The following is a 7,284-nucleotide window of genomic DNA, read 5'->3' on the forward strand; positions in this document are numbered from 1 at the left end:
ATGGTGGATGGTTATGGCCTTTCGACCTTAGTGTAATGGTTTTGGTTTTGGTTTTAAATACGACTTGCATGTCGTCAATCTTTGTAATCATAAATCTCGAATGTAACTCGAGTTATTCTTGTAAGTTCATTTATTAGTTTTACTTTCAATCATGTAATGTAATTGAAGACTCAAGAAGGCTATCCAATGGAGGTGATACAAAGAAGAAGACGAGGCATACAAGAAGTCTAAACAAAGAAGAAGACTTATGTAATAAGTAGTTGTATTTATTTCCATCACCATATTAGATTGACCTTGATCTTTATCATGAGCTTGATAAAGATCACATATAATGGGGCCATAACCAAACATGTTTACTTTATTGCACTTTACATTTACTTGTTTATTTAATTTTATATATGAGATATATGCCTATGTTTACCATGCGATGATAGATTTAGGTGAACTTAAATCAATATAAGGCGTGCTCTAGAAAATCTAGAATATGAATCGTTTCTTGCCTTAATAATAAATATTATGAATACGATCATGAGATTCTTGTGTTTATGAAACACGTAATTGAATATGAATTTTCAATATTGAGAGAAAGGATGATTCTGTCAACAACAGATTTCTATCTGTAAGAAAGAGTTATTAAGTGACGCCTCTTGACAATGCTCCACCCGATCTGGGAATCATCTGATTATCGATTATTGATTTGAAATATTTAATTTAAAAGGAAGAATCTCTTTATAATATTATTATGATTGTAACGTAATATAATCCCTCTAAAATTAAATAATATCAAGTAGTAATTGGCCAATGACACAACGGGCTTGTGTCGGTCATAGCCTTCCAACATGGTAGAAAGTGGTTCTTATTTTTAAATCATTATCGTTTCGTGCTACAGCCGAGGGCTTTGATTTTGAAATAAGAAATACTTGTCTATTACATAGAGATGTGTACATTGAATTAGAATCTAAAGGTCGGTACGTGCTACAGCCGTGGGCCGTTGGAGACTGATTCAATTGTACGAAATGTTGGGTTAGACTTGAATTAGAATATTGAGTTTGTCGTGCCACAGCCGTGACTCAATTATTCAAGAGGCTAAACTTATATTTGGGAATAACATAAGATGTAATTGACAAGAGTTGTCTGCCTATTGAACATCACATGACGTTTCGTGCTACAGCCGAGGTTGTGTGATGAAATGTAGGATCCCTATTCCCACTAGCATTATGAATGCTTAATTTTCACTTAGGGAGTTGAAAAAATTAGATAAACTAGTGGGAGACACTTATGAATAAATACCCGATTCATATAGTGTTTTTGAAATGAAATTGAATATTTGTAAAGTGTTGTTATGTGTTTATCATTTACAGATTTACTATATTCGTCATGTCTTCTGCACTATCACTCCGGAGCATACTAGATGCTCACAAGTTGACTGGTCCTAATTTAGCTGTTTGTTTTCACTGTAACAAGTTGGGGCACTGGAAGAGGAACTGCAAGGTTTACCTTGCAGAATTGAAGAAGAAGAAGGGTAGTAAGACTACCGCTTCTGATTCAGGCATGTTCATGATCGAAGTTAATATGTCACTAGGTCAAATTTCTACTTGGGTATTAGATACCGCCTGTGGTTCTCATATTTGCAATTCGTTGCAAGGACTAAAGGGAAGTAGGACTCTTGAAAAAGATGAGGTGATTCTACGTATGGAAAATGGAGCAAGGGTTGCGGCCATATCTGTAGGATCATTTAGTTTATATATGCCTACGGGCAAGACTATTATTTTAAATAATTGTTATTACGTTCCCTCTATTGTGAGGAATATTGTTTCTATTCCTATGTTGGATGTGGATGGTTTTTCATTTATTATTAAGAATAATGAATGTTCTATCCTTAGAGATAATGTTCTTTATGGACGTGGTATTATAAATAATGGTCTATATATATGTGACGTAGAGCATGAGAAAACGAGATGATGAAAATATGACCTATTTATGGCACTGTAGGCTAGGTCATATTAGTGAAAATAGACTGCAGATATTGCATAAGGAAGGGTTACTTGACCCCTTTGATTTTGAATCATATCCTACATGCTAGTCTTGTCTATTGGGTAAAATGACCAAATCTCCTTTTAGTGGACATGCAGAAAGGGCTGCAAAATTTGCTAGGATTGGTACACACAGATGTATGTGGACCAATGTCTATGCAAGCCATGGGTGGATTTTCATACTTCATTACTTTCATAGATGATCGATCTAGATTCGGATATGTGTATTTGATGAAATACAAGTCTGAAGCCTTTGAAAAGTTCAAAGAATATAAGTATGAAGTGGAGAAACAAACCAAACATAGTATTATAACTCTTCGATCAGATCGAGGTGGTGAATACTTGAATGGAGAACTTCTAGATTATCTTAAAGAAAATGGTATAGTCTCCCAGTGGACTCCTCCATATACTCCACAGTTAAATGGGGTATCTGAAAGGAGAAATTGAACTTTGTTAGACATGGTTCGGTCCATGATGAGCTATGCGAATCTTCCAGGATTCCCATGGGGTTATGCATTAGAAACCTCATCATATTTACTGAAAAGGTGCCTTCCAAATCTGTTCCTCAAACACCATATGAGATATGGAAAGAAAGGAAACCGAGTCTTAAACATGTTAAGATTTGGGGATGTCCAGCTTATGTCAAGAAAGTTGACCCAGATAAGCTGGAATCTCGATCCGTAAAATGTAATTTTGTGGGATATCCTAAAGAGACTTTGGGGTATTACTTTTATACCGATCATCGGGTGTTTGTCTCCAGACATGTTACCTTCTTGGAAAAGGAGTTTATCCTTGAAGGAAATAGTGGGAGCAAAATTGAACTTGATGAAGTTCAAGAAGCACAAACTACTACGGATCAAGTGGAAACACCTGTTCAGACTGAACAACCTTATGTGGAACAGCCCATCCGTAGGACAGGGAGGGTGTCTCGCCAACCTGAGAGGTATTATGGCCTTGTCATTGAGAATGGCAATGAGTTGTCAATAATTGATGATGACGACCCTGTGACCTATAATGAGGCTATGAGTGGAGTTTAATCAGAGAAATGGCATAGTTCCATGAAATCCGAAATGGAATCTATGTATACCAACCAAGTATGGACTCTGGTTGAGGCGCCTGAAGGTGTTAAGCCTATTGGGTGCAAGTGGGTATACAAAAGAAAGATTGGAGCAGATGGCCAGGTGGAGACCTATAAGGCCAGGCTCGTGGCAAAAGGATTCAAACAAAGATAAGGGATTGACTTTGATGAAACTTTTTCGCCTGTAGCCCTGTTAAAATCAATTCGGATTTTGCTTGCAATTGCTGCTTACTACGACTATGAGATCTGGCAAATGGACGTGAAAACGGCCTTCCTCAATGGGGAACTTGAGGAGGAAGTGTATATGACACAGCCAGAGGGTTTTCTTTTCAAGGGAAATGAACACCTAGTGTGTAAGCTGCTGCGAACCATATATGGTTTAAGGCAAGCTTCTCGTAGATGGAACATCCGTTTTGATGAGACAATCAAAGAGTTTGGTTTTATCAAAAAACATAGATGAACCATATGTCTACAAGAAGGTTAGTGGGAGCACGGTAACATTTCTTGTATTGTATGTGGATGACATACTTCTTATAGGAAATGATATACCGATGCTACAATCAGTCAAAGTATGGCTATCAAAGAACTTCACCATGAAGGACTTGGGAGAAGCATCCTACATTCTCCGTATGAAGATCTATAGAGATAGATCTAGAAAAATGATAGGTCTTACCCAGGGTACATACATCCAGAAACTGCTTAAAAGGTTTAGCATGGAAAACTCCAAAAGAGGTCAAAGAGGTCTCATACCGATGAGCCATGGAGTGTCCCTTTCCGAAAAAATGTCTCCTAAGACACCTGAGGAAAAAGAGCGTATGAGTAAGATTCCTTATGCTTCAGCAATAGGATCTATCATGTACGCGATGTTGTGTACAAGGCCTGATGTTGCTTATTCAATTAGTGTGACAAGCATATATCAGTCCAATCCAGGTGAAGACCACTGGAAAGCAGTGAAAAACATAATTAAGTACTTGCAAAGGACTCAGGACATTTTTCTTATTTTTGGTGGTGAATCTGAGTTGAAAATAGAGGAGATGTCAACATCGAGAGAGTTGACACACATAACAACGTAGCAGACCCACTCACAAAGCCATTTTCTCAAAGTCACTTTGATCGTCATAAAGACAAGATGGGTATTAGATACCAGAGTGATTGGCTTTAGTACAAGTGGGAGATTGAAAGAGATATGTCCTAAGTCCAATCATGTATGAGGATTTAGGAAAAACTTTTATGTAATCTGTTTTGATTTCATTGATATTAATAAAAGACTTGTTTTGTTTTTATTACGGGCTCTATCTATTTAAATGTTTAAATAAGATATACCACAGTTTAGAGTAAAGCTTTTTATGGATTGTGATGAGATCATAATAATGAGACCTAAAAGATGATAACTCTAAACTTAAATAGTTCCTCATCGTAGGATTACTAACTGGTAATTAATAATCCGCAAAGATCTGTACATACTATGCTTGCTTCATTATGAAGGATGTCTGTTCTCATAGACATTTGTGTGGTGACACTATAGCTAGTATGTAGGTGCTTATTATAGAATAAGTTCACTGAACATGACTCACACAGCTGAACAACTGATGGAGTTCACTCACGTGTCAGCAGTTGTTTACATAGTGATAGTTGTACAAGTATCCTTAGACTTGAGGTCATCATAGTCAACTTGTGTACACTGAACTATGCTTTGGTTTAGTTCTTAGTCTCAAGGGACAATTATAAGGGCTCTACTAGGTATAGGAATTTGTACACGAAGATAGTGTATGATCAATAAAGGATCTACCCCTTCCAGTGTAGGAAGAGAATGTTCAATACTGATCCACTTATGTTAGTTCAGGAATCTCTGGCCAGAGTGAATGAAATTAGAAAGGAGTTTCTAATTTACATTAAATAGAACTAAGCATATTGAATGGGAAAGCAAGTGATTAAATAAGATAGGCTTGACACAAGTTCCATGCCTTATATTTAATCATGACATTGCAGGGTAGAAGGAATTAATTGTACGGTAACTACTCACTGAATAGGTTCTTGGTATTCTAAGCAGTGAATTTGTATTATCCGGATAGTCGCGATATGCTGAGAAGTATCCCTCACGATGTAGAATAAATATGATTAATTAATTAATCATATTTAATGAATTAGAGAATTTATATAAATAATGATAAAATAGTTTTATTATTATTTATTTCTACTACCGGCTTAATATTGAACCTACAGGGTCACACCATAAAAGAGAATGATTTAATGGTGGAGGAATTAATTAATAATGGCTGATAATTATTTATTTATGAAATAAATAATTAATTGGAAAATTTAATAATTGATTAAATGAGATTTAATTGATTATAAATTAATTAAGAAAAGGTTCTTAATATTATTAATTAAGAATTTAATTTTTGGAAATTAAATCAAGAGAGAGAATTATTTCTAAAGTGTTTATAAAAGGATTAATAATTAAAAGGTGTTTTAATTATTAATGAGAATAATAAAGGGTTAATAATAATAATATTTTATGGGAAATTTTTCAGCTGAAAATTTTGCCTATAAATATACTATTATAAACCATATTTTTGCCTCAACCAAAAAGATTTACAAAATTCTAATTCTCTCCATCTCCTCCTCCTTCATTACATCGTTTTTTTGGTGGATACAGGTGGAGTGCTTCACACTTGAGGAGCAGCTGCTAAGGATCTCCGTTCATCGTTTTTGCATCGCTATTAAAGACCTCCATCTTTCCATTAACGTAAAGCTTCTTAAAGTAAATATACTAAACTACGAATTAAATATTATTTTTCGCATGGATCCTGCGGAGGGTTTCATTTTTTTTAAGATTAAATTTACGTTTTCGCTTCGTTTATAGGGCACTTCCTCAAGCTCCATGCTTTCTTTTCTACTCATTAATCTGAAGGCTCTTTTTTCCTGCTAAAGCATTATCTGGGCGCGCCTTCAAGTCTTAGGGCTTTTCCTATTTTCACCATTTTGAGGGCGCACCTAGAGTTTTCAATGTATTCTTGATCCTTACCGAGAAACAGGGCGCGCCCTTACCTTTTCGGGAAAGAGGGCTTTGCCATATCTTTCTTTGAACTTGGTATTCTTTCCCTAATTGCATTCAGTTGACCCGAGTTTAACCCGAATATTGTTTGTACCAAATTTTGCGCATAACAACTACCCCCCAAATTCCATATGCCATTGGAAATGGGATTGGAATTTTCTACCCCTAGCAAACTTAAAAAATTTGTATGAGCGTCTACCAATTTGAGGGTGTGCCCTTACGAACTTATTCATTACCGCTTCTTCATCCTCTTCCATTTCTTCATTAAACACCATAAGGCGCGCCCTAGATGAATGCGCATCTCATGAATCGGTATAACAACTTCACAACCCCTAGCGTAACATTTATCACTCTCCACCGCTTCTCTTCTTGATGGCTTTAATATTGGTTTGTCTAGAGAGGTTTAGCACTTATGCACCACATCTTTAAGCTTACATAAGCTAACTTGGCGTAAAAAATAAGAGAAATCGTACAAAAGTGTGCACCGCGCATACCTTAGAAAAACACAATCCATTAAAAAAGGTTTGAGGATTTTCTCTAACTTTTTCATCCCAATATTGGTCCCCTATGGGCGCGCCTTAAACCAAAAGTGTCATCATAGGAGGGCGCGCTCTAAGGGAAGGCGCAACCAGAATAAAAGACTAGTTATCTGATCTTCAAGTAATAAATAATCTTTGATGCAAGGAGGACGTGCCTTGTTGGTGAGAATGATCCTTCCACCAATGAAACAATACCATTCAATATTTGATTTCTTGCTTCTTTTCAAATCATAACTCCAAATCACTGATCTCGTCTTTTCCATAAATAGTGTGACTCATTTCTTCAAATCAAAGTCAAAACTTTTACGATCTTCTACAATCATCTAATCATCTTGCTATTGATTGCAGGAGGAGTAAAAAAATGAAAACTTCTATTCATGAGTCTGATGTTAGGGGTTGATCAGTATTTTACAAACCACAAAATCCTTGTTTTCATTGTGGTAGTAGTTAGCATTCAATTTACACTTGTAGTTCCTATCATAAGATGTATCATAACTATTATAAACCTTTTCCAAAATTCAACAAAACTGCTTATGTGCTTAATTCTCCTAGTTCTACTAAATCTACTTCTGATAA

This window comes from Apium graveolens, chromosome 6 (assembly GCF_009905375.1).
Source record: "Apium graveolens cultivar Ventura chromosome 6, ASM990537v1, whole genome shotgun sequence".
Classification (NCBI taxonomy): Eukaryota; Viridiplantae; Streptophyta; class Magnoliopsida; order Apiales; family Apiaceae; genus Apium; species Apium graveolens.